Source organism: Haematobia irritans, chromosome 1 (assembly GCF_050003625.1).
Source record: "Haematobia irritans isolate KBUSLIRL chromosome 1, ASM5000362v1, whole genome shotgun sequence".
NCBI classification, from domain to species: Eukaryota; Metazoa; Arthropoda; class Insecta; order Diptera; family Muscidae; genus Haematobia; species Haematobia irritans.
The window spans coordinates 185,036,159-185,050,991 of NC_134397.1; the positions used below are offsets into that span (position 1 = coordinate 185,036,159).

The following is a 14,833-nucleotide window of genomic DNA, read 5'->3' on the forward strand; positions in this document are numbered from 1 at the left end:
GAAAAAATACGGTGGAAGCAAAAACTTGGCTTGATAATGAGTTTCCGGACTCTGCCCCAGGGAAATCAACAATAATTGATTAGTATGCAAAATTCAAGCGTGGTGAAATGAGCACGGAGGACGGTGAACGCAGTGGACGCCCGAAAGAGGTGGTTACCGACGAAAACATCAAAAAAAATCTACAAAATGATTTTGAATGACCGTAAAATGAAGTTGATCGAGATAGCAGAGGCCTTAAAGATATCAAAGGAACGTGTTGGTCATATCATTCATCAATATTTGGATATGCGGAAGCTCTGTGCAAAATGGGTGCCGCGCGAGCTCACATTTGACCAAAAACAACAACGTGTTGATGATTCTGAGCGGTGTTTGCAGCTGTTAACTCGTAATACACCCGAGTTTTTCCGTCGATATGTGACAATGGATGAAACATGGCTCCATCACTACACTTCTGAGTCCAGTCGACAGTCGGCTGAGTGGACAGCGACCGGTGAACCTTCTCCGAATCGTGGAAAGACTCAAAAGTCCGCTGGCAAAGTAATGGGATGCGCATGGAATAATTTTTATCGATTATCTTGAAAAGGGAAAAACCATCAACAGTGACTATTATATGGCATTATTGGAGCGTTTGAAGGTCGAAATCGCGCCAAAACGGCCCCATATGAAGAAGAAAAAAGTGTTGTTCCACCAAGACAACGCACCGTGCCACAAGTCATTGAGAACGATGGCAAAAATTCATGAATTGGGCTTCGAATTGCTTCCCCACCCACCGTATTCTCTAGATCTGGCCCCCAGTAACTTTTTCTTGTTCTCAGACCTCGCAGGGAAAAATTTGACTGCAATGAAGAGGTGATCGCCGAAACTGAGGCCTATTTTGAGGCAAAACCGAAGGAGTACTACCAAAATGGTATCAAAAAATTGGAAGGTCGTTATAATCGTTGTAACGCTCTTGAAAGGAACTATGTTGAATAATAAAAACGAATTTTGGCAAAAAAAATGTGTTTTTCTTTGTTATACCGGGGACTTATCAGCCAACCTGTTATAGTAAAAATTATAGTGATTCTGAGTTGATCGATATATATTTTATGGGGTCTTAAATCAATATTTCTGGAAGACACATTTTTTGGCAGATCAAAGTTATTATACCTTTGCCACTATGTGGTACAAAAAGTTTATCACCATTGTTAAAAATTTTTTTTTGTTGAAATTACGACACAAATCTTGGAAATTTGTTAAAGTCGTATGTCTTTGAATTAAGACCAATTTTTCTTAAAGTTAAGTAAATCGTCCTTAAATTAACTGAAGTATTTTATCTCAAAATTATTGGTTGAGTGTAGTCAAACAAAATTTGTTTAAACCCTTAAATGCACAAGAATACCGATTCCTCCGAAAAATATATAATATGCAAAAAAAATCTGCATAGCACATTTTGTTCGAAATTTTTTTTGCAAAAAATACTGGTTGTATCTTAAAAGATAAAGTGAAAGAGAAATGCGTCTTCTATGCTAACCAAAATTCACATTTGTATTTTAAGAACAAGAAATCTTTGGCCTCACGACAATATTTGTTTCAGTGAACGTACGTCCGATTTAGGCAAAAATAGTCATAATATGTACCCACATTTACACACAACGTCAATGATGATTTCCCCATATTTTATTCACATTCTACTTACTGCAATGGCTTCTCATAATCGGTTAAGATAAGTACCAAAAGTTGTCAAAAAGGCCTTAACTTTAATGCACATGTATCGGCCGATAAATCATAAATGAACTTTAGAAAAATTGCCTAATAATGGATTTATCTGTAAATATATATTTTTTAAGCAATAACAAAACACGTTTATTTTGAGTTATCTGTTATAATTTGGATTTTTAATTGTTCGTTTATTTGGGTATGAATAGCTTTGATATTATATCACAAGAAGAGAGTGAAAATACGATAAATGAGATCTATATTTTATTTATATTGTACCTAGAAAAAAATCTAGATTACTATCTAGAATAACTTTATTTTAAAGAAGCTGCATTTTTGGCCGAAAATAAACACCAAATCTTCAAGGGAAGGTCTTTGGATCCATGTAAACTTTGTTTGTGAGTTTGTGATTACAATTGACTGACTGTCCAAGTAAGCCTGATATAACGGTCTGTTACTATAACCGCAACTATTCTAACCCCCTGATAAGTAAGCTTTCCTAAACAATTGATAGGCGGAAAAAAAAGAATTTATTAAATTTGTTCCAGTGTACCTTCCTGCTATCGTTGATTGTTGTTTGGCATTGCCGACCCCTTATTTTGGAGTACACTCTCACCACATTTGGTTTTCTCACGTTTTTAGTTCCTTTTCTAAGGTATTCCTTTTTTTTTGCTATGTGGAATACGAATTCATTGACATGCCATCATCATGGTGGTGGCAGTGGGGATATTTAGTTGTGTTTTTGATTTATAATGTTTTGCAAAATATAGGTTAAACTGTCATAGAGAGTCCTGATTTCTTTATTGTGTTAAAGATTGTTGGCTGAGGATGAATGCCATGTGTCAATAGTCGAGAGTAATAATGTCATGAATGTAGGCATTGAAGTCAAATAGAATATTGGGATGTGTGGAAACAGATAAAAGCAGTTTTAGCTAACGCAATTGATGTATATGGTCTAAGTGGACACCAATCCGTTTTTGTTAGTGGTCACGTCAAATATGATTTGCGAAATTTTCTAAATACAGGCAAAATAGATAGAAATGCACAGATATCGATCCTTAGTTTTATGGGCTTAAAACTGAAAAAATTTACGTAATTTTTACGTGATAGGACGCGCAATTTACAATATATTAATGCCATTTTTTTTAAATAATGCAATTTTAATTAAAATAAAGTTTATAATCTTTGCTTCAAAGACTTTTGTTATTAAATTTTGGACACAAATTTTGGAATTTTGCGTCCCTCCGTTAAAGACAATTTTTGTTTAAACAATGCAATTTTAATTAAAATAAAGTTTATAATATTGGCTTCAAAAACTTTTGTTATTAAATTTTGGAATTTTGCGTCCCTCCGTTAAAGACGTATTTCTTTGAACTGAGGCAAAATTTCTTTAAAATAAAGACACACATTTTTGATTTAAAGAAATTGTCCTTAAATTAACTGAAATATTGAAACTATAGATTGAAGATAAAAACGCTTCAAATATGGTTTAAGTTTTATTTGGATGTATTTTTAGTTTAAAGTTTTTTTGGAATAAGGTTAGGTTAAAGTGGCAGCCCGATTAAGATTCAGGCTCACTTAGACTATTCAGTCCATTGTGATTTTTTTGGAATAAAGAAAGCATTTTTTACTTAGAAACAGCCGTTATATTTAGAATTTTTAAATTGGCATTTGTTTGTACGTGAATAACTTTATTAATATACTGCGAAAAGATAATGGCAATTCGATAAATTAGGTCTGTATCTGTGTCGCTAAAAACTGTCTTATTTTAAAGAAGCTGCCTCTTTGGCTCGGAATCAATACCAAAATCCTTAAAGGAAGAACAAAATCTTTGTATCCACGTAAACTTTTTTTTGAGTATAGGCTAAGTTGAAAAAGAAAATCGATCGTGCTTTGCCTCATTGCGACAGATATAAACCTAAGACCACATTTGTCTTTCTGTTCGCATCAATACTATCTTCCCGTTTTTTACATATTTGTCTCATTAAGAAAATTAATATCCTCAACAGCGTTGCCACAATGAACTTTTATTTTGGACCAACCTTTTTCCAAACTTGGACCAAAATTCGTACCAGCGGAAGATTTTTCCAATTTAAATTAATATGATTTAATAGTTAAAATTTTTCTTCGATAGAAAATTTTATCAACTTTTTATTTCTATAGAAAATTTTGTCACATTTTTACTTCTAAAGAAAATATCGTCAACATTTTATTTCTACTGAAAAATTTTTTTTCTATAGAAAATGTTGTTAAAATTTCATTTATATAAAAAAGTTTGTCAAAACTCCATTTCTTTAGGAAATTTTGCCAAAATTTTATTTCTGTAGAAACTTTTGTCAAAATTTTATTTCAATAGAAAATTTTGTAAACATTTTATTTCAATAGAAAATTTTATGAAATTTTTATTTCAATAGAAAATTTTATGAAATTTTAGTTCATTAGAAAAGTTTGTCAAAATTTCATTTCTAGAGAAAATCTTGTCAAAACTTTATTTCTTTAGGAAATTTTGCCAAAATTTCATTTCCATGGAAAATTTAGCCATACAAGTTTGAAAAATTAGGCAAAATTTTATTTTTATTGAAAATTTGTCAAACTTTTATTTATATAGAAAGTTATCGCAAAGTTTTATTTCTATATAAAATTTTCTTCCACAATTTTTTTTTTTAAGTTTGTTTCTGTACAAAATTTTGAAAAAAATTATTTCTACAGAAAATTTTGTCAAAATTTTATTCCTATAGAAAATTTTGAAAAAATTATCGAATTGACGAAAATGGACCAAAAACAACTAAATTCCATTTGGTCCGACCATCGGCCTAAATTTTAAAATTAATAATTCTTTGGTAATTTTGAATGAAATTGAGAATATTGCGTTTTGATCTTTCGTGAACGCTACTGTTTCGTTTTCTTACCATCCGTTCACAATTCTGGAATGTCAACTTGTAACATAACTTCTAAAGCAATACGAAAGATCCGATAACGTTTCCGTCTTATGACAACTATTATTAATTGACTGGAGAGGATACAAATTCTCTATACTTTATAATCACAAATTGGGTCTTATAAGCCCCGTTGTGTTTTTTTTTGCTGGGTACTTTTCCTTTTTTGTCTTTCCATCTTCCACATCCTTCCTAAATTCTTTATCGTAAATCTCTATCTTCTGACCTAGCGATCTTCGTTTTAATCTCTTTCCAGTTGTCGTATTAAGCAAATACATTTTCTCTCATTCTCATTTCATTCGCTTAACTCATCCCCATTTTTCTCTATTGTTAGGCATTACATTTTGCCTAATTTTATTTCTATAGAAAATTTTGTCAAAATTTTATTTCTATAGAAAATTTTGTCAAAATTTTATTTCTATAGAAAATATTGTCAAAATTTTATTTCTATAGAAAATATTGTCAAAATTTTATTTCTATAGGAAATGTTGTCAAAATTTTATTCCTATAGAAAATATTTGCAAAATTTTATTTCTATAGAACATTTTGCCAAAATTTTATTTCTGTAGGAATTTTTGTCAAAATTTTATTTCTATAGAAAATTTTGTCAACATTTTATTTCCATAGAAAATCTTGTCAAACTTTTTTAAATTTTATTTCTACGGCAATTTTGTCAAAATTTTATTTCTATAGAAAATTTTGTCAAAATTATATTTCTATAGAAAATTTTGTCAAAATTTTATTTCTGTAGAAAATTTTGTCAATATTTTATTTCTACAAAAAAAAATGTGTCTAAATTTTATTACTATAGAAAATTTTGTCAAAATTTTATTTATATAGAAAATTTTGTCATAATTGTATTTCTATAGAAAATTTTGTCAAAATTTTATTTTTATAGAAAATTTTGTGAAAATTTATTTCTATAGAAAATTTTGTCAAAGTTTTATTTCTATGGAAAATTTTGCCAAAATTTCATTTCTATAGAAAATTTTGTCAAAATTTCATTTCTATAGAAAATGTTGTCAATATTTTATTTCTATAAAAAATGTCAATATTTTATTTCTATAGAATATTTTGTCAAAATTTTATTTCTATAGAAAATTTTGTCAAAATTTTATTTCTATTGAAAATTTTGTCAACATTTTATTTCTATAGAAAATTTTGTCAAAATTTTATTTCTATAGAAAATTTTCTTAAAATTATATTTCTATAGAAAATTTTGTCAAAATTTTATTTCTACAGAAAATTTTGTCAACTTTTTATTTCTACAGAAAAATTTGTCAAAATATTTATTTGTATAGAAAATTTTGTCAAAATTTTATTTCTATAGAAAATTTTGTCAACATTTTATTTCTATAGAAAATATTGTCAAAATTGTATTTCTATAGAAAATATTGTCAAAATTTTATTTCTATAGAACATTTTGTCAAAATTTTATTTCTGTAGAAATTTTTGTCAAAATTTGTTTAAAATTTTATTTCTACGGTAATTTAGTCAAAATTTTATTTCTGCAGAAAATTTTATCAACATTTTATTTCTACAGAAAAATTTGTCAAAATTTTTTTACTATAGAAAATTTTGTCGCAATTTTACTTGTATTGAAAATAGCGTCAAAATTTTATTTCTATAGAAAAGTTTGCCAAACTTCATTTCTTTAGGAAATTTTGCCAAAATTTTATTTTTATAGAAAATTTTGTAAAAATTTTATTTCAATGGAAAATTTTGTGAAATTTAAGTTCATTAGAAAATTTTTTTCAAAATTGCATTTCTATAGAAAATTTTGTCAAAATTTCATTTCTATAGAAAATTTTGTCAAAATTTCAGTTCTATAGAAAAGTTTGACAAAACTTCATTTCTTTAGGAAATTTTGCCAAAATGTTATTTCTGTACAAAATTTTGTCAAAATTTTATTTCTATAGAAAATTTTGTAGAAATTCTATTTCAATAGAAAATTTTGTGAAATTTTAGTTCATTAGAAAATTTTGTCAAAACTTTATTTCTTTAGGAAATTTTGCCAGAATTTCATTTCCATGGAAAATTTTGCCTAAATTTCATTTCCATGGAAAATTTTGCCAAAAATTAATTTGTATAGAAAATTTTGCCAAAAATTAATTTGTATAGAAAATTTTTTCAAAATTGTATTTTTATAGAAAATTTTGTCAAAACTTTATTTCTTTAGGAAATTTTGCCAAAATTTCATTTCCAAGGAAAATTTTGCCAAAAATTAATTTCTATAGAAAATTTTGTCAACATTTTTATAGAAAATTTTGCCAAAAATTCATTTCTATGCCAGGACTCGTATGCTAGGTTCCGTCTAGTTAAGTTTTCCCGAGGGTCATCTTTCGATTCAGGGCTCATTTTGAATCTACTGCCTCTCGGCCTAGTACCCAACCTCTGTTTTCCGATTGTTTCCTATGTGGAACTTCTCAATGAATGTTTCATCTAAGATAGTAGCTAAATATTTGAAACTATTTGGGGCAAACATAGTATTGTCGTTAGCCTTATGAACCACTAAGAATCGTTCTGTCTTTCTGGAGATTTCTGAGGTCTCAAAGCTTCACTAAGAGTGTTTTCTTTTCACTAAAACTATGTTGCCTTGGTGTTGCACTACTTTTTCCCTCATTTTTTTCGGCCAAATGTTACCGTCATTCCAAAGTTATTGTTCATTAGTAATATTGTGAGGAATACATGTGCCAAAAGCTAGGAGAGTATCCCTCATATTTTGAAATCAATTTCAAGAATATTGCACCTTTTTTCTCAACCGGAATCGCCATAAGTGGTTGTACCGCAATTTGAACAACGGGACTGAATAGCCTAATTGACCCTGAAATAAGGGGGCTATCACTACCTAAGAGAGGGTTTAAACTTTTGCATACAATGCTACAATTCTCCTGTAATATTGGAGAAATATCACCACCCAGTCTTAGTTATCCTTCCCCCAGAAGACCAATCCTTCTCAAAGCCTAAAATCTATTCAAATTGTGTGGCAAAATGTTTGTTATATTAAATCAGATCATTTCTATTGTCAGATATCATGTCTCATTTTAGTTTTTCATTTGTCTTAAATGCGTTTCCATTCATTTTTATGACCGTGTATTTATTTTGTGCTCAAAGTCCTTTTGTTTGGATTTTGTGTTGTCGAAAAAAATCTTGGCTAACATGAAAGTCATTGCCTTCAAATTTCTTTTCGTTGACTCCACATATGGATGTGAGTGTGTGTGTGTGTATGTCTACGAAATGGAAAGCTCTCTTTTCGTTGGGGGATCTGTGAAATATTTTGCACAATTTCCATACTGCAGCTAATTGCTAACATTAAATGCTAGACAACATGCGATCCTACTAAAATCGGTAAAAACAAAAAACAACAACAAACCAATATTACAATAACCAACCTATATTAGAAGGAATCTAATATCTTGCTAGAGTTGAGGGTGGTTATCATTGGAAAGTGTATATATCTGCGTATAAACGCATTTTAGCAATTGCTTACAACTACACCCTGAAAACTTCAATGTTTTATCTTTAAGGATTTGCAACAATTATATATTGTTTAAGATGGAGTTGACATGCCGGCATTTCAATGCTCGATTTTAATTCGATCGTTACCATAGACAATTTAATGTAAAATATCACAATTCATGAATCAAATGCGGATAAATTTCTTTGCCATTTTTTGTCATATATAGTATTTTTTTTTTTTGCATCAATGTTGGAAGCGTCATAACTTTTGATAAATTAATAGAAGAAAAAATAATCATATTAAAGCTCAAACTTTTTAAATATGTATATACTGACACCTTTTATATTTTGCGATTAGAGAACAAAAACAAATACCGTTGAAAATCGCTTTATGGGTTTTCAAACAATTCTCCATTAAGATTTGTACAATTTTGCAGGCGTTTGAAGCAACACACAAAAAAATATTTTTCTGATTCACAAAATTAATTGATCCAATTAATTTTTTAATTGAAACGTCTTCAATCACAGAAATTATAGTATCAATTAAAAAATTAATTGACAGTCAATTAAAAAATTAATTGATCCAATTAAAAAATTCATTGATACTATTAATTTGTGCGATTGACTTTTATTTCAATTAAAAAATTAATTGACAGTCAATTAAAAATTTAATTAATCCAATTAAAAAATTCATTGATACTATTAATTTGTGCGATTGACTTTTATTTCAATTAAAAAATTTGTTGATTCCATTAAATTTTAAATTGAATATTTTTTAAAACTCAATTAAGATTTTAATTGGAAAAATTTTCGTGAAATTTTTTCTGTGAATTGTCTCTACGTCCGCATCAATGATCCTCGCCGGAATAATTAGATAAATGGCAAAGGAGATGGGACATATATGGCAAAGTTTATAGACCTACAAACTTATTCTGAACATTAGGAGCCTGATAAATAGAACTAATGGTGAGGTGGCTTTCTGTCTATGACAGGTGCTTAGTGACAAAGAACATTTTGAGAAAATTCCGTACATAGAACGGAGGAGCAGATAAAGGTGATCCTGACGAGTGCAGAAAATAAACCCCACCCCGAAATAATGCTAAGCGGGGTAATGATTACTGTGTGGGACCACAGTGTGAAATTGCGCTATGGCTACGTCACAAAAAAATTTAATGGCTGTTGGAAAATTCAAACAAGCCTCTGCGACCCAGGAAAAAATTTTGGAAGTTCTTCTAAAGGCACAACTTTAAAAGCACTTTCAAAAATGTCTTCCCAAAGGAATTCTTTATTTTAGCTGCACAGGAAGTCCTTTTGAGTCAATTTTTTTATAACTCACCTTTTTCATATTTGTAGCGGAAATTTTAAAATTTTTTGTATCAAATAGGATAAAAATATATTAAGAATTAATAAAATGGTAAAAATTATTTACATTTTGCCGAAGAAAATGACAAATTCATTCTAGAAAAATTGCGAATTTTTATACCCTGCGCCACACTATGGAATAGGGTATTATAAGTTAGTGCATATGTTTGCAACACCCAGAAGGGGACGAGATAGACACATGGTGTCTTTGGCAAAATACTCAGGGTGGGCTCTTGAGTCGATATAGCCATGTCCGTCTGTCCGTGAAAACATTTTTGTAATCAAAGTCTAGGTCGCAGTTTTAGTCCAATCGACTTTAAATTTGGCATATGTATGTGTTTTGGCTCAGAATAGAACCCTATTGATTTTGGAAGAAATCGGTTCAGATTTAGATATAGCTCGCATATATATATTTCGCCCGATATGGACTTATATAGCATCAGAAGCCTGAGTTTTCCCTAATTTGCTTAAAATTTTGCACAAGAAGAACAAATAGTACTATAGTCAAGTGTGGCAAATTTTATTGAAATCGGTTCAGATTTAGATATAGCTCCCATATATATCTTTCGCCCGATATGAACTAATACGGTCCCAGAAGCCAGAGTTTTACCCCAATTTGGTTGAAATTTTGCATTAGGAGTACAATTAGTAGTGTAGTCAAGTGTGCCAAATTTTATTGAAATCGGTTCAGATTTAGATATAGCTCCCATATATATCGTTCGCCCGATTTAAACTCATATGACCACAGTGGCCAATCTGTTACTCCGATTTAATTGAAATTTTGCACTGGGAGTATAATTAGCATTATAGCTATGCGTGCCAAATTTGGTTAAAATCGGTTCAGATTTAGATATAGCTCCCATATATAGCTTTCGCCTGATTTACATTCATATGACCACAGAGGGCAATTTTTAACTCCGATTTAGTTGGAATTTTGCACAGGGAGTAGAATTAGTATTATAGCTATGCGTGCCAAATTTGGTTGATATCGGTTCAGATTTAGATATAGCTCCCATATATATGTTTTTCTGATTTCGACAAAAATGGTCAAAATACCAACATTTTCCTTGTAAAATCGCCACTGCTTAGTCGAAAAGTTTTAAAAATGGCTCTAATTTTCCTAATAAACATATATATCGAGCGATAAATCATAAATAAACTTTTGCGAAGTTTCCTTAAAATTGCTTCAGATTTAAATGTTTCCCATATTTCTTTACTAGCATTGTGCTCAACCCTAGAGCATTAGCCGACTTAAATTTTGACTCTATAGATTTTTGTTGAAGTCTATCAAATTCTGTCCAGATCGTGTGATATTTAAATGTATGTATTTGGGACAAACCTTTATATATAGCCCCCAACACATTTGACGGATGTGATATGGTATCGAAAATTTAGATCTACAAAGTGGTGCAGGGTATAATATAGTCGGCCCCGCCCGACTTTAGACTTTTCTTACTTGTTTAAAACTCAATTAAATCTATTGGAACTTCAAGGGCTTCAGTCTAAGGTCATTTTTCTATCACTCCAACGTGAATTTCGATCTGGCCTTAACTTTTCGGATAATTTCTGGTGCTGTTTTTTCGGGCATTTTTTGGATCCGATTCAACACGATAAAAGGCGTTACAAAGGCGTTTGATCTATTGTATTTAGAAATAAAGTTATTCGTAATGGATTTGAAGAGTGATAGTGTGATTGCTTTATATTTGACTGGAAAACCACAAGTGAATATCGTTAGATCCTTTCAGCATTTAAATGTGAATAAATCTTAAGATTCTCGTACCATTGCTCGTTACCACGATACTGCACCCAGAGAAGGAATATGATCACCTCATCTTCTAAAATAGAGAATCACTTTTTGTTGGAATATCTCAGGACACGATAAACAAAGATTTATTTGCCTTTAGAGAGACAACTTTACCAATAAAAGAAAATTTCGTTTGACTTTAGATGAAAAAATAGTTTTTAATGTGCACTATGCCTGTTAACATTTTATGTACAATTCACATTTGCATAAACTTTGAACTCTAATGTTTGTTTTAGACCAATAACCCATAATTTGATTTAGCTAAAATTTGTCCATCAATTTTTTTCAATGCATAAAAACCATATTCCAAAAATATTTTTTTTTAATATATTCACATTGAATATATGAATGCAAAAACATGTTTCTCTCCTATATTCCCAAACAACTGGGTTTGTTTTATAGTCTTGGTATTATTGGCATATTTATTTTATGTCCTTTGGAAACGTAAGGATTTCTATTTTCCAATGCTAATGGGGTTAGGCTAGGATGTAGTCCTTGCCTAATATCGAATGTCGTCTGATAGTTTTCTTACATTCTTTTGTGCACACAGACAGAAGTTTCCCATTTCCTATATATGACGATGAGGTAGATTTCAAATTACTTTGTTATTTTACTTATTTTAACTTTTTCGACCTCATTGTCGGTCATATCTGATAGCGTTACTTAATCAGCAATGCTATGTGCAGCAATTAAACTTGGCATTCGAATTTTTCATTGTTAGAATGAATCAATAGCGGTAAATAGTAGGATGTGAAGACCCAACCTTCGTTTTCTCAATGATTTTATTTGAGATAGTTTTTTTAGTTGAAAAGAGCTTTAAGGTTAAAGTTTCGATTGATTTATAAATAAATATTGTTTTTTTTTTTTTTTTTTTTTTTTTTAATAATCTTTAATTCTAAAGCCATTTCTTACCGATTTCTTGAAAATTTATTTTACCTGAAATGAGAAGAAGATAAATAGATGCAATTAAATAAGATATACTATTGATGAATAAAATGTTTGTGAAAACGAATTGTCAAACCAAAGGTTTAAACTAAAAACTCTTAAAATAATTTTGAGATTGAATCATAAGCGATCATAAGAACTGGTACATAAAATCACAAAAAGATAACCTTAACACTGTAGTATTTTCAGGCTTAAATATTAGGACTAAAATAGGTGGCAAATTGACTGAGAAGTAATGTTCCAACAAATGTTGGCATAAATACGAGTATATGGTCAGACGGGCAACCTGCAAAAAATCCTGGGACTCCGTATTCCTCAATTCGAGAACGACCACAAATCTCTCAACGAGATGGCTGAGCAGTACAAAATTTGGACAAATTTGTCTATAGAAATAAATTTTTCACAAAATTTTCTATAGAAATAAAATTTTCACAAAATTTTCTATAAAACTAAATTTTTGACAAAATTTTCTATAGAAATAAAATCTTGATAAAATTGTCTATAGAAATAAATAAAATGTTGACAAAATTTTCGATAGAAATAAAATTATGACAAAAGTTTCTATAAAAAAAATTTACAAAATTTTCTATAGAAATAAAATTTTGACACAATTTTTTATAGAAATAAAATATTGACACAATTTTTTATAGAAATAAAATTTTGACAAAATTTTCAATAGAAATAAAATTTTGACAAAATTTTTTATGGAAATAAAATTTTGACAAAAATTTCTATAGAAACAAATTTTTGACAAAATTTGCTAGAGAAATAAAATTTTGATAAAATCCTATATAGAAATAAATTTTTGACAAAATTTTCTATGAAAATAAAATTTTTACAAAATTTTCTACAGAAGTAAAGTATTGACACAATTTTTTATAGAAATAAAATATTGACACAATTTTTTATAGAAATAAAATTTTGACTAAATGTTCTATCGACATAAAATTTTGACAAAATTTTCTATAGAAGTAAAATATTGACACAATTTTTTATAGAAATAAAATTTTGACAAAACTTTTTATGGAAATAAAATTTTCTATAGAAATAAAATTTTCAAAAAATTTTCTATAGAAATAAAATTTTGATAAACTCTTCTATAGAAATAAAATTTTTACAAAATTTTCTATAGAAACAAAATGTTGACACAATTTTGTATAGAAATAAAATTTTGACAAATTTTTCTATAGAAATAAAATTAACTGAGAAGTAATGTTCCAACAAATGTTGGCATAAATACAAGTATATGGTCAGACGGGCAACATGCAATAAAATCCTCGGTCTCCGTATTCCTCAACTCGAGAACGACCATAAATCTCTCATCGAGATGGCAGAGCAGTACAAAACTTGGATAAATTTGTCTACAGAAATAAATTTTTCACAAAATTTTCTATAGAAATAAAATTTTGACAAATTTTTCTATAGAAATAAAATTTTGACAAAAATTTCTATAGAAAAAATTTTTGACAAAATTTTCTAGAGAAACAATTTTTTTCCAAAATTTTCTAGAGAAATAAATTATTTCCAAAATTTTCTAGAGAAATAAAATTTTGATAAAATTCTATATAGAAATAAATTTTTGACAAAATTTCCTATGGAAATAAAATTTTTACAAAATTTTCTATGGAAATAAAATTTTTACAAAATTGTCTATAGAAATAAAATATTGACACAATTTTTTATAGAAATAAAATATTGACACAATTTTTTATAGAAATAAAATTTTGACTAAATGTTCTATCGACATAAAATTTTGACAAAATGTTCTATGGACATAAAATTTTGACAAAATTTTCTATAGAAATAAAATTTTGACAAAACTTTTTATGGAAATAAAATTTTTACAAAATTTTCTATAGAAATAAAATTTTCACAAAATTTTCTACGGAAATAAAATTTTGATAAACTTTTCTATAGAAATAAAATGTTGACAAATTTTTCTATAGAAATAAAATTAACTGAGAAGTAATGTTCCAACAAATGTTGGCATAAATACGAGTATATGGTCAGACGGGCAACCTGCAATAAAATCCTGGGACTCCGTATTCCTCAACTCGAGAACGACCATAAATCTCTCATCGAGATGGCAGAGCAGTACAAAATTTGGACAAATTTGTCTATAGAAATACATTTTTCACAAAATTTTCTATAGAAATAAAATTTTGCCAAAATTTTCTATAGAAATAAATTTTTGACAAAATTTTCTAGAGAAATAAAATTTTGATAAAATTCTATATAGAAATAAATTTTTGACAAAATTTTCTATGGAAATACATTTTTTACAAAATTTTCTATGGAAACAATTGACACAATTTTTCATATAAATAAAATATTGACACAATTTTATATAGAAATAAAATTTTGACTAAATGTTCTATGGACATAAAATTTTGACAAAATTCTTTATTGAAATAAAATTTTGACAAAATTCTTTATTGAAATAAAATTTTGATAAAATTTTCTATAGAAATAAAATTTTGACACAATTTTTTATAGAAATAAAATTTTGACAAAACTTATTATGGAAATAAAATTTTGACAAAAATTTCTATAGAAATACAATTTTTAAAAATTTTCTATAGAAACAAAATGTTGACACAATTTTGTATAGAAATAAAATTTTGACAAATTT

The 14,833-nt window shown here is 28.4% G+C and overlaps 1 protein-coding gene across 5 annotated transcripts in view; it reads right to left on the reverse strand.

Moving 5' to 3' along the window:
* The window catches only part of tau (microtubule-associated protein tau), a 205,498-nt gene that overhangs the window by 117,374 nt on the left and 73,291 nt on the right, over window positions 1-14,833 (reverse strand). The gene's annotated exons all lie outside the window — the stretch shown is intronic.